This window comes from Symsagittifera roscoffensis, chromosome 5 (genome assembly GCF_963678635.1).
Source record: "Symsagittifera roscoffensis chromosome 5, txSymRosc1.1, whole genome shotgun sequence".
NCBI classification, from domain to species: domain Eukaryota; kingdom Metazoa; phylum Xenacoelomorpha; order Acoela; family Convolutidae; genus Symsagittifera; species Symsagittifera roscoffensis.
The window spans coordinates 56,955,939-56,961,384 of NC_087066.1; positions in this window are offsets into that span (position 1 = coordinate 56,955,939).

Genomic DNA, 5,446 nt, shown 5'->3' on the forward strand with positions numbered 1-5,446 from the left:
TTAAAGCCGTAAATTTATTTCTTTGTAATTTACAGAGGGCTGTCTTTTTAAAGTTTGTGGATCATGATAGCTGTAGTAATTATAAGATTTCTTAAATAACCCTACGTTTTGAACACGAAAATATTGTTCCGACCATTCTCGAAAGAGTGGGGAGGAACTGGCATAGAATCGGTTTTTAATTGTCATTTCAAGCACGTCGAAGAAATTTTATGGGTTTAATATTAAATGGTATAATATTAACGTCCTTTCAAACATGCTTTGGATTTCAAAATAATATTTATATTTTGAAACTATAAGATATTGTCATTCAGTACTTCAAAGTCCTTAAGTTTTAAGAGTTGAAATGAAGCTGGTCTCGTTTTCTAATTCAAACTACCACACTGTTGATACGTTGAGAAGAGTAGGTGCTTCATTTTGATATTTTTTCTTGTTTTTTATTGAAAACAATGGTAGCTGATTTGTGAAATTGAATGTCTGTTCCCTCTTGTTGCACTAAAACTGTCGAAATTCTGTAAAACTTTGCAAAAAGGGGTTCTAAAACAGTTTGCCTCGTTCATATTTATAATCATCATTCGTGTTTCTTTTTTGTGCCGAAGTTTATTGGCTGATCTTTTATTAACGTTTTTAGCAATAATTACTGTAGTCGAGCATTCTGGGTTACGTGCACAACAACGGTTCACCCCTGTTCTGCATTAGATATTTCTTTTGTTTTAACGAATAGCATGTCGTGAGTCTAGCTACCAATAAATCAACTCGTGGACCAGTGAAAAATAAAAAACTCACTTAGCTAAAAAAAAAGTTTGTTTTGCAAATTTTCATTCATCTTTTACTGATTTACCTTTGCATACAGCCAGTGGCGTGCGCAGAAAGAAAAAAATGAAAGTTCTGTCGACCTTTTTTTAGGTCGACCAAACTTTGACCGAGCTCCGAAAATACACTGAGGACAGTAGTAGATGTTGGAGCTGAAGTGGGGGGGAGCATGGCAGACCCTATGTATTAAGATACGCTATAGACTTCGGGTCTGCCATGCTATGTATTAAGATTGGGTATAAAGTCTACAATGTATTAAGATAGGGAATACCGATGGTAAGATTTTATGGTTTGTGTGATGGTAAGATAATGGTAAGAAAATCGTAATTTTTTTAGTTTTTGTGTGGAAATGTCTAGTTTTTTCGCAAAAATGTTGGCGCGTGTTAACTAATTTGTGAATATCGAAAGTTAATTTTGTGTAGGTTGTGTAATGAAGGACTTTTAATTAGATTTTTGATACATGGTAAGTCAATGGTAAGAGTTTTTGGGTAAATTTTTATGAAAAAATTTTCAAAATACTTCAAAAAACGATAAGGTTAGCTATTATTTGACCTAATTTATTAACTAATCTTACTTTCTATCTAATTGAAACGATCATTTTACTTTCTATCTAATTGAAACAATGCTGAAACCTACAGAGACTTCGAAAAAAGTCAAGTTTTTTGAGAAAAAAAGTTTAAATTACAAAGAAAGTATATAAATCACTGCATCGTATAGTAAACTTACTGCCATAATTTACACTTACAAATGAAAAAACTACAAATTTACATAAAATTACTTATAAAATTCAAAACATGCACATCATGAATATTATTCAAGTTTGTCTGTTAGAATTTAAAAAGAAGAAATGCTGAATAAATTGCGTAAAATCCACACAAATTATCAGTTTTTTGTAGCTTTCGAGGAACCATTCGCCGATACTTTTTTGTTAGAAAGGAATAAGTTGTTCTTTTCGACCCAAAGAATCAGCAAAATAGTAAGTTTTATCCAATCGAGCCATCATGATCCAGTGCTCCCCTCTATCATTGCTTGGAGCTGAGTTAACAATTGCAAAAGAGTATTTTGTTAGTTGAGGTACTTTATCAGAGGGGTAAGATCCCATGTACTTGAACCTGAGTTCAGGAATTCTTTCAATAATTTGCAGAAGTGAAAAATTATCCAATTTCGCAAATGTTAGCTGATTTACATCTAAAACAAAGAAATAGAAAGTATGATATTGTAATTTAGGATGGAAAATCCTAAAGTTATTGACTTACTCGCATTTAGGTACTGAATCAACAAAGTCCCATACACAAAACTTGTGAACTGGACAAAATTTGTTGAACACTGATTTACAGTCTAGGTTGAAGAAATGTCTTGGGTTTTCAATTAAACAGCATTCATAAGCTGCTTTTTCTGGAGATTTAGGTCTGAAGAAAAACAAAATATATAGTACAGAGACATTCACAATGAAAAGTCCCAAAAAAGCTACAATATTTTTATAGGAACCTGAAAGTTCAAAAAAACTAAACATTTTTAGCGACTGTTCTGAATTTGTGAATTTGAACATTTGATAGTCTTTCTCCCAAGACTATCACTTCCGTTACTTGCTCCAAGGGAAACTGAAAAAAAACATTTCTAATCTCAAGCTTTCTCCACTAAGTTCTGGATAATGCAAGTGTTCAGCGGCATCCTGTAGTGAAGTCAAGTCGAAAACTAGAATATAGTGATTTTGAAAATCTTCCATAGGAAGAGCTGGAAAATCTTCGTTAAACTGCATTGCTTTCATTGTTGTAACATAGGGTCGACAAGGAGAAGTTGTATCTAATGAAATAATTGCTCTTCCACCCCGAATATTTCTAAGCTCTCTCAATTGAAATTGTTGATAATTGAAAGGATTTTCATGAAAAGATCCCGCAACAGCCGAATTTGTATTCATTGCAACAGCTATCCTTCTGATTGGGGCATTATTGAAAACATTTTCCTGAATAAACTGGTTTTGACGAGATGGAATGATAAAGGTTCTTGCTATAGTTTCCATGTAATTGTATTGAGCAGGTTCTCTTTCCAGATTCCATTGCAAGTATTGATGATTAGGTTCAGCAACTAAAATTCTTCTAGTAAACAACGAACAATCAACTATTTTCAGACTGACATTTGGATTATCAGATAACATGTAAAAATTAGGTCTAGCTCGAATAAGTTTAATTCGAACTTTGGTGTTTGGTAGCAACAGTTTTTCGCAAGTAAACAAATCAATGGCGAGCCTCCCATAGAGTGAAAAAGTTATCACTGTTCCCAAGGAATTTGCTCTCAGTGAATGGATACATATCAAATGCATCAGGATTTTCTTCAAAACTGTATCCATGACAAGCAAGAATTCCTTTATGACTCACTGCTGACGAGTTGAATTCGTTCGATATCTGTGCCTTATGAGGATATAATCCATTGGCATTGCAAACCATTGTATTGTTAAAATATATTTCACAGTTGGAGAATAGAGAATGTAGTAGATTGTTTACATAAGTTAAGTAAGTTTGTGGTTCCTCATCTGAATCTTCCTCCGATTTTGCTTTATGTTCTGCTTTTTCTTTTTTGAAAGCATCAAACAATCTTCCTTTAAATAGTTGAAGCTTTAAGCTAAGATGGGTATCACGCATATCCAAGTAGAGGTTACGATCCGTTTCAAATTCAAACTCAATACTGCTTTCATCCAGAGAAGTACTGGGGAATACTTCTTGTGTGTAAGATGACATAATTGTTTCCAAAACTGGGACTTTATCAAAAATCTCCAATGAAGAATTTGTAAAAGCCCCGTACCGAAAATGGCTTTGGTTTACACTCATTTTATATTGTCAAAAATGTCTTTGCGAGAGCGACTGTTTTTCGATCTGCTTTTTCGAGAAATGGATCTGGTTCTAGCTGTTTTACGCTTAGATTTCTTTTTTCCACCTCCCAATTGTTTCCGAACTGTTTTTGTTCCCACATCTTTTGCAAATGTTTTGAGTTTCTTACGTCCACTAACAACTTCCCCAATCTCTGGAGCAGCGATTTCAAACAAATCTGCCCCAATTCTTTTTGCGGCTGGGACTATATATTTTTTAATAAAGGGGATTGCAGTTCTCCAAAGAGTTTGTGCAAGAGCTCCAAAACCTCTTCCACGCTGTCTTGCATGTCCTCGAAAAATAGGGAAATCAGCTGATTTTTGAGCAACCATTTCGTATGAAGTTTAAATCAAAAATGATTATTCGAAATCTTGCGGAACAAGAGAACAACTCGAGTGATTCCTACGGAGACAAAAGGAATTTTTTCGCCTGTACTATCCCTTAGTTCTATCTTGATACTATGGAAAGAATTTTTCAACAGCTTTGTAAACTGTAAATTTGTAAAGGATTGATAATTCATTTACTGTCCTGTAGAAAATATATCTCCACTCTTCACTTTGGAGATAAATGGAATACAACGCAATAAGGGAGTTTTTGTATCACTAACTATGTTATATTCTATAATATCACTGTATATCATTAGGGAATGTATTCTTATAATGTCGTAACAATACTGAGGATAATGTGGATCTTTTCCTTCATTATAACCCCTGTTTGATTTTGTTCTAAATCACAACCAAGAATGTGGCTCAAATCAGCACTCTGAATTATAAACACTGATTGACTCTCATGTAAATGAACAGCAACTGTTTGTGTAATTTTATCTACTGATACATAGATTCCGTTATATTCAAAAACTTGAGCTCCTAGACGTTCTCGAATTTTGTTGTTCATGACTACAACTATATCAACAATAATTGGATACAATCCTGGTTCAATGTTCATCGGTACAATCTTTCTTTTCTCCTCAGAACTTTCTCTTCCATCTACGAATGTAAAATTTCCCTCTGTAACAATTTGGTACAAAGAAGGGTATGATATTTCTGAAATAGCAACCTCCCATTCTCCTTTCAAATGTATTTGTTCAGGTAGAAAATTTGTAAAAGAACTAAGACTATTATTCGGATAACAATTAAAAGAAGCGTTGGAAACCAACTCAGTAGTGAAAGAATCCATGACAACTGATCGGTAAAAATTTAGTTTAAAAATGATTTACCTTTAATCAGAACATTTTCTAAGCTCTTTTTCATAAAATTTTCCAAGAATTTCCTCTTTGTCCAGATCTTTGATGATGTATGTTGGAGGCTTTTTTGTAGAGACTGCCGAAATTTCAAAAATTTCATCTGTAAATTGTGGTTTATATCCTTTTCGGAACGAAATATCATTCTTTGAAATTCTCACTCTGTCTCCAACTTTAAATTTTAGTTTCTTATACCTTGTTAGAGGTTTATTGTACAAAATTGAGAGGAAATCAGTATTCTTGACATCTCTAGGTAATTTCCCAATAGATCTATTGATGCGACAATTCATTGTAGACACAAATTGCGGCAACTTGTTATTGAATTTTTCACCATGATCTTCTATGTAGCGGTAAATAATGTGTTTTAATGATTGAATGGCTCTCTCTGCAAATGCAGCTTTTGTTTCACTCATGGTCGAGTAAACTTCAATGCTTTTTTCCTGGCAAAATTTTTTGAAAATTCCTCCATATTCTGTTCCTTTATCAACCCAAAGCTTTTCAGGAGTGTTTTTTCGAGAAATCATTTTTTTGA